The following is a 15,388-nucleotide window of genomic DNA, read 5'->3' as shown; positions in this document are numbered from 1 at the left end:
AAATCCCATCAAATAACCAGGAAAGATTAACTACTGGAAAAGAGGAGAGACTAAAAGTCATCACCACACCCAGACAGACTTTCCGTCTACTTTTCTGTAGACAGTTCTGAGAGACTACTGAAATGATTTTCCATGCATAATAAGATAACCTTTGTTCACAGCGCCCCAAACTTTCCCACAACTTGTTCTGTTCAGCTTTCAAAGGGGATCATTTACAAACTACTGTCTGCTCTTTGGGCTCATTTGATTCCCCTGAAAATCATTTGCTATGCCTCAAAATTGTCTACACCCCCATTTCCCTGTCCTTGACGAAGAGGGTGCTATTTAAGCCTCAGCTATCTGGCCCTTCTTTGAGTCTCATATTTGTGGGACTCCTGTGTCCACGTGCATATTAATAAATTTGTATGCTTTTTCTCCTGTTAATCTATTGTGTTTGTTTAGCAGACTTGAACTTGCAGGAGCGTGGAGGGTATTTTTGTTCCGACACCTTTTTCATGAAGTAAAAGACAAACCAGTAGACTGTTTAGCCCTTACAAGTTGTCCTTCCAAGGAATGAAGTAAGCTAATTTGCACTGCAGCAAGGAGAGACAAATAGCATGGCAGTCACCTAAGAAACATAAAATACTTTACACAGACAAAATAACCATGCAGGATATGAGTTGCCAGTCACACATTACACACTTTACAATTGTCATAGTAAATATTTATTCAGTACAAAAATTGTCTTTTGATAGGCCACAAGACACTGGGTACATCAAGGTGATTAAGAAGGACACAATCTGGCCGGTCACAGTGGCTCATGCCTGTAATCTGAGCACTTTGGGAGGCCAAGGCGGGCAGATCACCTGAGGTCTGGAGTTCGAGACCAGCCTGGCCAACATGGTAAAACCCCGTCTCTACTAAAAATACAAAAATTAGCCAGGTGTGGTGGCGGGCGCCTGTAATCCCAGCTACTCGAGAGGCTGAGGCAGGAGAATTGCTTGAATCCGGGAGGCAGAGGTTAGAATGAGCCAAGATTGTGCCACTGCACTCCAGCCTGGGCAACAGAGCAAGAGTCTGTCTCAAAAAAAAAAAAAAAAAAATTCCTCGCTCTCCAAGTGCCTAAAATCTAAATAAAGAATGATTGGTAACCATGCAAATGACTATCAGCCGAGAGGACTGAGGGTCTCCTAAGAAGTAACTGTGATGGTGTTGTTACCAAACCAAACTTGGTTCCACTGGGCCAGCACAGCAAAGTCAAACACTGACATCGGATTGCAGTGAGAGAAATGAGGCATTTATTGCAGGGTGCCAAGCAAGAGAATCATGTAGCTAATGTTTAAGAATGAAACTCTCAGAGGGCTTACAGGCAATCGTGTTTAAAGATGAAGAGGAAGAGGTTTCAGGTAAAGTCATAAATTAATACACGAAGGCTATACTTTGGTGTGACCTCTAAAGGCAGGACATCTTGAAGCAGGGACCCGCAGGTCAGAGGTGGATTCAAAGATGTTCCAACTTGCAATTGGTTAAGGAGGCACAACTTTGTCTAAAAATTTGGGATCAGCAAAAAAATAATGTTAGTTCCGGCTCATGAGCATGGCCTCCTCCAGGCCCCTCAGGAAGAAATTTAGACCAAAGAATGGCAGTTGGAGTTCAGTCTCAGCTCCCCCTTGTCTGAGGTCTACAGAACATTTAGTGGGTGTCCAGGTTTCTGAAAAAACAATTCAGGAACACGTGTTAAGATGTTATCTTTAGTTTCTATGGGGAACCAAACATTTCATCACTCAAATTTCCTTGGCTGTTGTTTTAAGCTATGATTACCTTCTTGCTTATCAAGTTCTCGTTTGATTCTCAAAGCTAGTTGGGTGCCTGGAATTTCTCTTGAAGGAACTCAATATTTGTATTTAGTTCCATGCTTGGCAAGGAGCAGGGTGGGTGGTGGGGAGCTGCAGGTCCCTAAGAGAAGTCCCTGCTTTATCTCAGTATCATCAGGGTTCATGGAGGAGCTGGTGTTTGAGAGCATGAGCTGTGGAGAACATGGTGAATAAAAAAGAAAAGCCAATGTATGAATCAGGAAGCAGGGGAGGTGTTCTGGGAATAGTGAGCCATTTGGTTCCCTGGGTGCACAATGAGCAGCAACAAAAGAGGGTGGAGAGGAACGGGGGCCCAGCTTAGAGAAGCAGGGGCTGGTATCACAGTGTGAATTCCCAGGGCCACATTGCTCAGTTTCAAATCCCCACTCTGCCTTTTGCTAGCTTTGTGGCCTTAAGAGTAACTTCTATGTACCTCAGTTTCTTCAGCTGTAAAACAGGATCAGTAATAGTGCCTGCATCATAGGGTTGTAAGAATGAAATGGGTTAATATGTGTAAAGTGTTCAGAACCACACCTGGCATGTAGCAAACGCAGCATGAGAGATGGCTGCCGAGATCATTACCATGGAGGACCCGAGAGATCAGGGTGAAGCATTTGTTCAGTTTGGACAGAGAGCCAGGAAAGCCCTCTGAGCTGGGACAGGAAAAAATTGGACCTAGACTTTGAGACAATGAGTCTGGCATGAGGTAAGGGAGGGAACGAAATGGGAATGGCAGTTGGGAATTGGAGAAGTGATCATGGGCTCCAGGCTGTGGCAGAGGGAGTTCTCCCCCTGAAGATAATGTGGGTAGCTTCCAAGGGCTTCTTAGCATTCGGATGGCTGTACCCCTTAAGGCTCCTACTCTTCGCTCAAACCACCTGATTAGAATGTAAAAGACCATGAAAGGGGTTTAATATCTGCGACAGGAAAAGCTGCTCTCCAAAGAGTGGAAAGTAACTCTTGATATATCAAAAGGAAAACCGACCTCTAAGAGCTTCCAGTTTTCTTTCTGTGTCCTGAACTAAGACTGAAAGGAAGCTAAGGATGTCTTGTTTAAAAGGACACACAGGTCTTCACAAAAGAGAACAGACACTTCCCTCTTCGGAAGGTGTTGAGTATTACTTTAAAATTCCCTTCTAAAGGCTTGTCCCAAAATCTATGTTCTTACTGTGTGCTATTTCCATAAGATAAAATAACAGTGATCCTTCTTAAAATGCAAAATATCACCTGTCCCACACAAATTTAATGTGGCAACAAGAGTAATGTATTCCATTAACCAGAAGCCAGTCACTAATGAGGCCCCAAAGGACAGCTGGATTTGACTGAGACCCTAGAGGACAAATTGATCTAGAGCTCTGAATGAGATGCTGGCATGGGTGAGGGTCCAAGCAAAAGCACAGGACAGGGAGAGTGTGAGAAGGAAGCCACATAAAGGAAGCAAATGCAGAAAGGAGAACAAAGTGGCTTAGGGAATATATTTGCCAATCTCAAAATTTTGTTGTAAACCAGCCTTGCCCTAACATGTTTGATGAAACTTACATCTGCCACCAAACTGGAAAACCTTGGTCCTCAGTGCCACCTGACTTAACGCTCTCTCCTGTTAGCTGCATGATGGTACACCCCTGCCAGGGACCACTACTCACTCATTTTCCCCAGGAAAAAGGAAAATGAGAGAATGTTTACAGTTTTTATAGTTTTAATCCTCAGTGGTTTCAGATGGTCTGAAGGGAACAGGTTGAGTCACCCCTTCCATGCAGCCCAAAGATGCCATGAAAATATCAATGTCTAGGCTCCCTACAATTTAATGAGAAGAGTGTGACAGGCCAGAATGAATCAAAACGCAGTACAGAACAAAGACAGGACTTTAAGCTGACCTACAGAGCAGCTGATTGTTAATCACTCCAGGAATTAAATTAAAAGAGCTTCTCTCTGGTCCTGTAATAGGGACAGCAGTACCACAGACCTCTCTGTGGGCTGCAGCAAGCTCCTTTCCTTCCAGCCAACAGGTGACCGTTTCCCTTTTCCCCAGGGAGGAAAAGCACATGTGTTTAATTGGGGGAGAAATAGCCAATTCAGCCAGAAAGGGAGCCATCTGGAGATAGATTCACCAACTCATTGGACATGACAGGGCACATCCTCAAGTCTGTCCAGGGAACCCTGGGGTCCCGAGGGACTGGCATCCCCAAGAAACAGCTCTTAAATTGGTTCCCCATTTGCTGCCGAGTGCACACCCTGCATTCAGGGCAGAGACCACTGCTTCATGGCACCTGGAGACATAGGCAGATTAATGAGTCAGTCACCGACACACACTCACCTGTGCTGCCATGGCTAACGAATCCCAAGTACTGCCAAGCTGGGAGGGGAGACACAAACTTGGGCTCTGCAGCTACTTAGCCCTTCTGACAAAGCTAAGAGTATAATGACCCGGTAACTCTGAAGAATAACATCTTGTCAGGACAGTGACGAAACAGGCATATCCCCACATGAAAAATGAGTGCCCTTCCAACAACTGTGGATCAGTCACAGCCTCCTCGCAGCACAAGGGTCAGAATTTCTGCCTCTCGTTTACGCGGAAACTGGCGTTTGAAAGCTATCACTCCGGATTCACTTTGATACCCTCTGCAAGAAAAACTTCATCTGCTTGTATTTGCTAACCAGATTCAAACCAATTAATTGTGATTCATTTCAATCGAGAAACACTCATGCAGCCAGAGCCCTGTGCAAAACAAGTTTCAGAGTTAAGAGTGTGGTGCTTTTCCTGGGATTTTCTATGTAGGTTACCATGGTACTCTCTCTGAACATATTTCATATTTAAAATATACAAAAATACCACAGGAACTATTTGGGCAATGTCTGGAGGGAACCGCCCACAACTAATGCACATGCATCTCACATTATTTTACAGCTGGTTAGATTGGCTTCCAGCAGAACTGGTTTATTTAGTCTTTTTCTAAGTCATACAATTATTATTTCTGTGACTTTCCATCTGAGGAAACTGGAGCAGAGTGAAGTGGTCCAGTCACACCACAGCTAGTGTGAGCTGAGAAAGAATCAGGCTCTGGCGGCAGGACAGCCAGGACTAGCCCCCGTCCACTGCATCTGCCCCATGGATGGATCAAGCACAGGGGCCCTGAAAATCTCTACCACCTTCAGCTCACATTCACCCCACTTTCTGTCCCAGGTGTAATGAATTTCAATTACTTTCATACAGTTAATTTCATTGCCTTTTCTAGGGATTGATCCTCCTTTAAAATAATGACACCTTACAAGGGAAACACCCCAGGAGTACCTCACTGGGAAGAGTTCATAAACGGATTTCTTCTATTATAGGAGGAATGTCAAGCACTGGGAGAAGGTTGGGTTGAGTGGCTGGAAATGAGAAGGATGCTGAAATGAGGGTAAACAATTTGGAAAGAGAATGTGGGAAAAAAAACAGACATATTTTGCCTGTTGCAGTTTTTCCAAGGATTGTTGTCCCTTTCTCTCTTTTCTCTTCCTCATCCGCAAGAAGGAACATCTTAAGAGATGTCCCATCTGCTTATAAAGGTCTGGGGATGAAAAATATATATATATATTCTTTATCAGCCAAAACAAACATGTGCAATTCTTTAGCAGATGTATATCCAAACCTTACATAGGCTAATATTTTTTCATGGGTCTCCCTGTGTTGCCCAGGCTGGTCTCAAACTCCTAGGCTCAAGCAATCCTCCCGCCTCAGCCTCCTGAGTAGTCAAAATCAAAGAATTTCCAGTTTTGTTTGGGACTTTTTCACCTGTAGCAGAGACATAATATGCAATGCTGCAAATTTTTCTCACGAGTTTACTGGGTGCAGTGACTCTTAGGACTTTAATGGCAAGAGTTCTCTTGTAGTGCTTCTCTCCCAGGCCTGCCTCCACACATACAGGTGGCCAATATCTACCCTGACTTGTAAATTCCTAAGACATACCAGTATGTAGTCTTCAGTTTGCTCCAGGATTTGATATGCACTTGAACTACACTGGATTTTCAGAGCTGAAGGACAGAAGAGGAAATAACACAGTTACATAAGTCCGGGCAACATCCCTTGCTTTTGCCTTGCCCTGAAAAACTGAGCAACTCTGAAACATGACCAAGAAAATTCAACTTCAAGAATCTCACCTAGTGAAGAGGTACCTCAGAGCACATCCCAGCAAACATCCCCCAAGTGCCTCACATATAATAATAAGCTATGCCTGATTAGCTTTTCCCATCACAGTTATGTGGCAGGGGCTGCTGACCTGGGGCAAAAATCTTCTATATTCTAGAGAAAAGTTGGTGTCTACTCTTTCTGGACAGTTTTTCAGGGATATCTGCCCCTTCTTATCACATACCTCCCTCAAGCAGCCTGCTTTTAGCTACCTGTGAGATAGCTAAAAGTGATCAGAGCAAGGTAAACATATGAAGCCCCCTGAAAACTCTGCACTCTCATTCTAACCGTGTATTGGAGCCAAGATGGTGGGTCTGCCTTGTCAGGTGCATCCCGCATCATGAATTTTTATTATTATTTTTTTGAGACAGAGTCTTGCTCTGTTGCCAGGCTGGAGTGCAATGGCACGATCTCAGCTCACTGCAACCTCCGCCTTCCAGGTTCAAGCGATTCTCCTGCCTCAGCCTCCTGAGAAGCTGGGATTACAGACATGCACCACCACACCTGGTTTAGTAGAGATGGGGTTTCACCATGTTGACCAAGCTGGTCTCGAACTCCTGACCTTGTGATACGCCCAACTCGGCCTCCCAAAGTGCTGGGATTACAGGTGTAAGCCACCACGCCTGGCCCACATCATGATTTTTGCCCCAGCCATGCCCTCACCTGTACTATTATTCAGTTAACATCTTTCTTTAAGTGGCCTCAATTAATCTTTTTAATAAAGAGTAGGAAAACTTAAGAGAGTCAAAAGCATCTTACTACCAAAGTAATTCCCATTTTTCCCTGACAATCAGAAGCACTGAAATAAAACAGAAAAACAAACAACTTTCTCATGATGTGACTTAATGATAAGCTCTTGTCTCTTGACCATCTAAAATCACCTACTGGCTGATCCAAAGGTAGTGAGTTATCCCAATTGATTGTTCACAGCCAGTTACAGATCAAACTGCTTGTTCTACGCTTTCTCCTCTTCTCATTACTGCACTTGACTAGTCTAAGACTAAATAAATATTAATAAGTAAATAAATAAAATCACCTAGTAGTATGACCTCATGTTTGGGGATGAGGGCCTCTAGGAAAAGCCCAAGCTCCCTCTCGCACACCTGCACATGCATACACATGTACACATCCACACCCCACCTTCCACACACGTGTCACCATGGAGAAACTCGGATCCGTCATCAAGTACCTCACACTGGGCCATAGCTGTCAGCAGAGATTGGGACCTTGGATGCTTACACCAAAAGGATTAAGTCTAATGTGACATGGCGCCCTTCCTAGATCTCTTCCAGATCACCCCTCCTCCTTCACTTTTTCCCACTCCACTGGGTGGTCAGATAGCCCAGAGGCTGCCTCCCACTTACGGGGCTCCCAGCTCCCACACTCACCCCTTGGAAAAAAACAAATCTGGGGGACCCAGAGGAGGCATGGAGAGAACAGCTGAAGCTAGCCTGTTTGGGGCCTCCAAGAAAAGAATTCTGAGCTCTGCATAGGTCTTTTGGACCTTCTTTCATCCAGAGCCTTAGGATCCTGGAGTGGATCCCAAGGAGCCTTGAGCTGTGGGGCATAGGAACTTCTCTTGCTCAAAGTGGTTCTGCTCAGTCAGCAGGATCTGAATGTCATTTCCTCTGACAGTCAACCCTAAACCTTGTTAACAAGTGACAACACTGAGTGGACAACCCTGTGTTTTATTGTCCTGCCCACCTAATTAAGCTTCATTAAGCTGGAAAGAGGTGACCTTTGGATAATGCCAACCAGAATAATTGTTCCCTGAATAATTGTATTAATTATACAAGCCAATCATGACTGAACAGAAATAATGGAAAGTATATTACTTCTAATAAGGCAAGTAATAAACTTGAAACAGCACTTACCATTTAAAACATTTTTATACTAAAATTCTCTTTTGAAGCCCCATAAAGACATTATATCATATTAATAGTTATTACCATTTGTTGGCCCTGACTATATACCAAGTACTGTGTTAAGATTCTAATAAGCACTATGTCATTTTATCCTTATAGCTTCCCTAAGAAGTAGTCAGACTCACCCCCATTGTATGCATTAGGTAACTGAGGCTAAGGGAGGCTAAATACATGCCCAAGAGAACAGAGCTTTATAAATTGCAGAGCCAGGATCTCAAATCCTGTGCCTTAAACAGTTCAATAATATCACCCTAGATCCTAAACTACCTTCGCTCATACACACGAATCATGGAAAGCAGAAAATGAGAGAGCTTAAATACCATTGTCTATAGAACAGAGGATACATTTGCCTTATTTTGAGCTTTTACCAACCCAGTAGAGATTTGGAGAAAAGGCTTTTAGTTGAATTCTAATATTTTGCTACTTGAGTCTTTCACTTTTAGGTAAAGAGCCTCCATTAATGAATGAAAGTGATTTTTAAAAGGGCATGGCTTAGGACCTTTGAGTATCTTTTTTGGTTTTAAGTAACACAAATAACCTGGCTGGTAATGCGTCATAACCAGAAATCCAAATGGAAATTTTCCACTTGTTGGTTGGCTTTTGAAAGATGGCCTTAATGTTCCCCTCAGCATGACAAACTTTAGACAGCTTTCTCTGACGTCCCTTTCTTAGAGCATTTATTTTAGAAAACTTGCAATTGTAAATTATTTCTGATCCTTTGAGATGTACATCTTCTCCCAGCCTCTTGCCACTTTTGTAACCCAGGAATATCTTTCTTAAGGATCTGGGGGCCATCCTTTGAAATGTAATTATCAAGAAAGACAGTGCCCCTATCTCCCAGACTTTGTAGAAGACTAAGAACCTAACCTCAGTGAAGACCAACTAGGCCTAATTACATTGACCAACCTACTCCCTAACATACTCTAGTACTTTTCCACTAGCTCACCCAGAGCTTTAAAAATGCTCCCTCTCTTGTTTTAGTGGAGTTGAGTTCAATCCCTCTCCTCTATTGCAATCATCTTGAATAGCCTTCCTTGACTAACTCCATCTGGTGCAATTTTTCTTTGATTTACTGTAACCCATGCCAACACATCTTCTCATACTGGTGATGACTGTGTGCCTGTCACGACCCAGGGACTGCAGATGCTCTTATAAGATGATGAGGTGGAAATGAGTGCTTGTGGGTTTTGGGGCCATTTCTGATCCATGTCTTCTACTCCCCTGTGATCAGCTAGCAGGGAGGCTATAGGGAAATCATCCCAATATTGGCAAAAATCACCACATTCAGCCTGTCTCGGACCTCCACCTGTACCCATGCCCCTATCACCAGGGCTACTTTCCACTCTTTGGTGCATCACTTAGGTTCATATGAGCTTCTTCAGGGAAGTAAACGCCCCCTGAACTGAACTCAAGTAGAATACACCTGGAAATGTTTGAGACTGTGATGGTTAATATTAAGTGTCAACTTGATTGGATAGAAGGATGCAAAGTATTGTTTCTGAGTGTATCTGCGTGCTTCTGAGTGTTGCCAGAAGAGATTAACATTGGAGTCAGTGGACTAGGAGAGGAAGACCCACCCTCAGGAAGACCCACCCACACTGTGGGTGGCCACCATCCAATTAGCTGCCAGTACAGCTAGAAAAAGCAGGCAGAAGAAGGTGGAAGAATCTGATTTGCTGGGTCTTCCAGCCTTCATCTTTCTCCCGTGCCAGATGCTTCCTGCCCTTGAACATCAGACTCCAAGCTCTTTGGCTTTTGGACTCTGGACTTACACCAGTGGTTTGTCAGGGGCTCTCAGGCCTTTGGCCACAGACTGAAGGCTGCACTATTGGCTTACCTACTTTTGAGCTTTTGGGTCTCGGACTGGGCCACTACTGGCTTCCTTGCTCCTCAACTTGCAGATGGCCTATCATAGGACTTCACCTTGTGATCGTGTGAGTCAATGTTGCTTAATAAACTCCCTTTCAAATATGCATACATTCTATTAGTTCTGTCCCTCTAGAGAACCCTGACTAATACAGGGACCCTACTATCTTGAAGACCATGAAGAATGTGCAGATCACAATTGGCTCACTGAAACAATAACCTTATATTTCACAAAATTTCCATCCAGCTTGCACTGTCTTCTGTGCAGAGCCCCGGTGATGTTTCCCCCTCCCCTAAACACTCCCCCTGCTCATCGAGCCGTGCAAGTTCTCATCTAAGCAGTTGTGATGTTAATGCCCTGTATTGGACCTATTTGGATTCGACAAATAGAACCTTAAAAGAAAAAAAGGTTTTAAGGGTTTTTTTTAGAAGGCAGCAGACGGAGGAATTACCACATAATTTGATGTGTGGCTGTGATCTGAGAGACCAAAATAAAAGCCCCTTTATTGACTAAGATGAACCCTAAGGTTAAGGAAGCAGAAGTTACCTATGGGTTGAGGGTTCAGGGATCAGCTGGCATGGCAACTTCCTAAATTCCTACAGTTATAAGAAAAACCATTCTTGCTAAACTCTATAACTAGGAGCTACTGGGAAAATTATCAGCTAGTGGACAACCCAGACCACTAGAATGCTGATTGGACAGAGGACCAGCCCTACAAACATTCTTTCCTGATAAGCAACTGCAGACCTTAAGCCAATTTCAGCAGCTTACAGAGACTTCACACAAACTGTCTTTGTGTCCTATAGTTCACCTTCTGATGTAAAGAGCCAAATTTCACCTCATTTTAATGCTAAAACCTGGCCCCAAAGTGAACATGCAATGTATGTCGTATATACATTTGCCCAATGAACATGCATTCCCCTCCCCTCATAAATATGTATAACCTTTCCCCCAAACCTGCTGGATATGTGTGACTATTGTGTGATGCAGGCCCTGTGAGGCATAAAACCCAACTTGCCCTTTCCCTCTTTGAAGAGAGAGCACCTTCAGTCCACACCAGAGACTGCCCCTTCCCAGTGTGCAAACTGCTATCACCAATAAAACTCTCCTTTATGTTATTTAGCCAACCTGGTGGTCTTTTGGACAACATGGGAAAGCACACAAACTAGACTCTTGGAAAAGCAGATCTTTCACCCTCTGCCAGAGGGGGCATCTCACCTTAGCTGGTTACCTCCATTGAGGAGGCTGTGTTCACAGTGCAACAGTGAGAGAAATATAACATAGCTGATTTCATCTTGCTTCTAGTTGCAAAAGTTAACTGCCTTCATTTGTTCTTGCCTGTAAGCCAAGCTAACTGTAGGAGGAATTCAGTTTAACATTAAAGCAAGGATGTTAATATTCCCTTCCCAAAACTAACCCCCAAAGAGACGAGGAGAGCATACACACAATAGCAATGTTATGTTAAAGATTTATAGGAGCATTGTGACCTGACCAAGGACAAAGATGTTTTGCAACCCCCTCAGACTCCAGCTGACACCCAGATATCTGTGGTCACCTGTCATATCCTGACCACAACCCCTTTCTTGTTCCCCCTTTCCCAGTATAAAAAGAAGCCTGAGATTCATGCCTTTAAGATGGTTCTTAATCTGCCATCTTCTTGGTTTGCTGCATCTCCAAAATAAAGTTGCCTTTCTCATCCCAACACCTTGTCTCTTGACTTATTGGCTGTCATGAGGCAAACAGTATAAGCTTTGGATTTGGCCACAGCTGCATCTCCAAGTAGACAACATCAAGGCATTTTGGTCCCAACAACTCCAGCAACACTGGCCTAGTCAGTGAGAAAAATTCATGGATTGAGAATCTACAAGCCTATGAAGGAAGTTATAAATTAAGTCTAGAGTAAGAAAACATGAAACTAACAATGTGTGTCAAATTTGTGCCACGTGCTTTGCACTTCCTTTTATCATCCTAACAACCTTGACAGGTAAGTACTGTCATCCCCATTTTAGGTGACATAGACAGGAAAGCTCAGAGCTATGATTCAAAATGGTGTCTGTTTAATTTCAAAGCCTGTTGTCTTTTCACTGTACAATGCTACACACTTAACTTTGAGGAGTAACTAATAAGCCTCTAACTCTTGTTTCTTTACTCCCTAAGGGAATGTAGCCATTTGTTTAGCATTCAGAGGATTTGGTCTGTGGTTCAGGCAGCAAACATTTTACAAGGGGTGTGTAATTAAATGAGGTAGAGATTGACGGAGAAGATTATGCTGTGAAGTTAACATATCTGGTTTAAACATGTTGAATGTGGTGTCCACGTAGGATATGCAGATGGAGGGGTCTAAGGGACATTTGTCACCATTGGCCTATAGCTCATGAGAGGTCTAGGATAAAGATGACTTGGGAGTTTTCATCAGCAGAGTTGTTTGCAAACCATAAATGTGGATGAAATTGCCCAACTTGAATAGAAAGACTGAGAAGACAGAGGGCCAAAAACAAAGTCCTAAAACCAACAGAAGAAGGAAACAGGGGAAGAGACCTGGAGAAAGGTCAGCCAAAAAGGTGGGAAGGGAGAAAAGAGAATGGTGAGTGGAGAAGAGGGGAGAGATGGAAGAGATGATAAATAGCATCCTGCACCTCAACAGGATCAAGTGAAGTAAGAACTAACAAAAGGCCCCAGGGCTAGGTAATGCTTCGGGGCAGAGGATAATTTATAGTAGATTGAGGAGCAGAAACAATCAATGGAGATGACTTTAATGATAACAACTAATATTTCAGAGTGCTTAATAGAAGCAGGCACCTTTTACATATGGTACCTCACTTAATCCTTATAGCGACCCCATGAGTAAAGTACTCATACCATCTCCACTTGATGGATGAGGAAAACAAGGCAGAAGGAGGTGACACAATTTATCCAATGTCTCAAATCTAGTACATAGCAACAATCTGATTTGAATCCAGGCAATCTGACTTTCTTATCCTGAGGCTAAATCGCTTCTCTAAGTAGAAGAAAAAAAGACAGGATTAAAGTTAAGTAAGAGAAGGTGCCAAAGGAAGTTTTCTATACATGTTTGATTTTGGATGGGAAAGTTCTGAGTATGTTTTTAGACTGAGAGAAAGGGATCAGTGGAGAAAGTCTGAAGATCTGAGAAAGAAAAAAGAGTTAGAACAAGGTCCCACAGGAAGAAGGCAAGATCAGAAGCAATTCTTTATCCAATATTAACTCCTCAAATCCTCAGTGAATGCCTGTGTGACAGGCTCGGCTTGGCATTGGGGAATCAATGGTGAACTTGATTCCCAAAGAGGCCCTGACCTCAGGAAGCATCCAGGCTAGCAGTGGGGCGACAGGTGAGAAACAAGGAAAGAGACAAACATAGGCCCTCGTGTGTGCGGTGAAGGAAACACCCCAAGTGCTGGATAGAAAATGATCTTCCATAAATGATGACACTAAAACTAAAGCCTGAAATTTGGGGAAGAGCCTTATAGAGACTGGAGGGGAGAGGCCAAGGTGGGGAGTCATGGGGAGAAGGGGACAAGGTGCTGCAAGAGGAAAGCAGAATCTGCCGGGTGTCTTTTAAAAATACTGCTGGGAGGATGAGGGATAAAAAACTACATATTGGGTACAATGGACACTACTCGGGTGATGGGTGCACTAAGATTTCAGACTTCACTATACAATTCATCCATGTTACGAAAAACCACTTGTAACCCTAAAACTATTGAAATAAAAATAAATAAATAAAATTAAATTAAATTTACTAAATAAATTAGTAAATTTGCTGTAAATTAAATTAAATTTAATAAATAAATTAAAAATACTGTTGACCAGATCTCACCTCATACAAATATGAAAGAAAAATAGAATCTCAGGACCCCAAATTCACTACGCCAAAGGGAGAGTTAAACTTGGGAACTGAGTCATGCAAAAACTGCCTTCCTTTTGTTCCCAGATAGCTGTAATTTCACATGCTTACTTTAGCTTACTTAAAATGTAGATTTCCTGAGCCCTAATCAGAGCCTCACAAGAATGTAACCACTGGCCTCATTGCTTGCTCTCTCCCTCTTTTTTTTCCTTCCCTTCCTGCTTGCTCTTTCTCCTTTACATATTAATGTTTCCAAAACCATCTTTGGAAAAAGTGCAAGTCACAGGTCCTACTGTGATTTTTGTTTCTTTTTCCCGGGCGCATCCTCAACCTTGGCAAAATGAACCGCTAATTAATTGAGATCTGCTTCAGTCACTTTTCGGTTTGCCCCAATTAAAGCAGAATGCCTGGTGGAGGCACGTGGGCATAGCTATGCTTTTGAGCTTCCCAGTGCAGTCTGGGAAGAGAGCTACCATTTTAGGGCAAGCATTTCTTGAAGACCACATTAAGGAGTTTGCTTTTTAGTGAGGATGCAATTGGAAGTATCTGGGAGGTTTCAAGCAGAAAAATGACATCCTCATCTTCACTGGTTTAAACTATCAAAAGAACTAATTGGTGGAAAGAAACCAGCTTTATGGAAGAGGAAACTTTTCTAAAACAAGAACAAAAGAAGGAGAGAGAAGTACTTTTATAGATAAGTTTAAAAGTGAAAAGGAAAGTTTACATCTAAGAACTTCTGTTTTCTCTAAGAAAGGAAAGACTTGGCCCCACCTGCAATGATTGAGGGGCATGTGGCTCAAAGAAGAAATGGGAGATCAGAAACAGCCAACAAAGGAAACAGGAAAGGAAGGCATCTGGTCAATAAGAAGAGCTAGAGGCACCAGGAGCCTCAGCCCTGAAACAAGCTCCTTAGGGAGTTTATCTTAGGTGGAGCCCTCATCATCAGGTGAGGTTATGTAAGCATCCCTGCTGTGCAGAAGGAGAGTCTGAGGCCTGTTAGACTGACCAAGAGACACAAACGTAGAGCAAGTGCAGATTAAAAAAGAGGTAGCACAGAGTTGAGCATTGTCAATAGGTAACCACTCTAGAGATTGAGCATGGATTCCAGGCTGCATGAAAAAGAAAAGCTTGTTAGGTTGGAACAGTTGAGATCCTGGAGGCTTGGAGCAGCTGAAGAACAGATTTAGTGAGACAGAGAGAAGAGATGGAAGGATGTGGACCCAGGGTGGGACTTTTTTTTTTAAGGAGCAGTTTCAAGCAATGATGAGGTCTGGGTTGTGACTACAGGAACAGCAGCAGCAGCATCTAGTTTACCCACCACAGTGTTCAGAGAACCATGCAAGTCAACAGACTTTTGTTTATGAACTGAAGGCTCAGAACATGACATACCAAAGTATGCCACTTTAGTATAAAGATTATTTTGAGCTGAAGGCAGGTGAGAATCTGCAGACACAGAAAAAAAGCTTTCTACCCTCTTCCTATTTGCCTAAAAGAAGGGCATAAATTTCCCACACTCTTATCATCCCAGAAATAGCACTGAGAGAAATCTACATAACAAACATTACTTAAATAACCCTTATCTTCCATTAGTTTCTACCACATATTTGCCGTCCCACAATTTACTGCCACTAGAAGCTCAAACCCCTTTCCTTTGTCTTGTCAAATGTATTGCCCTTTGTTAAAATGGTATATAAACCTTCAGGTCTAACTACTTCTTTGGGTTTTTATTTCATCTGT

The 15,388-nt window shown here is 43.0% G+C and overlaps 1 protein-coding gene across 2 annotated transcripts in view; it reads right to left on the bottom strand.

Moving 5' to 3' along the window:
- The window catches only part of LOC114672773 (uncharacterized), a 201,376-nt gene that overhangs the window by 51,108 nt on the left and 134,880 nt on the right, over window positions 1-15,388 (bottom strand). The window contains exons 9-10 of one of the 2 annotated variants that reach the window (XR_013404792.1): window positions 5,779-5,843; window positions 689-1,690 (exon numbers count right to left, since the gene is read on the bottom strand). The exons of the other annotated variant lie outside the window; for it this stretch is intronic. The gene's annotated coding sequence lies outside the window, so the exon portion shown is untranslated. Of the gene's footprint in view, window positions 1-688; window positions 1,691-5,778; window positions 5,844-15,388 lie in introns of those variants that run through there. 2 annotated transcript variants of the gene reach the window in all.

The sequence above is a fragment of the Macaca mulatta genome, chromosome 15, assembly GCF_049350105.2.
Source record: "Macaca mulatta isolate MMU2019108-1 chromosome 15, T2T-MMU8v2.0, whole genome shotgun sequence".
Lineage (NCBI taxonomy): Eukaryota > Metazoa > Chordata > Mammalia > Primates > Cercopithecidae > Macaca > Macaca mulatta.
This window is presented reverse-complemented; position numbering and strand designations above follow the sequence as displayed.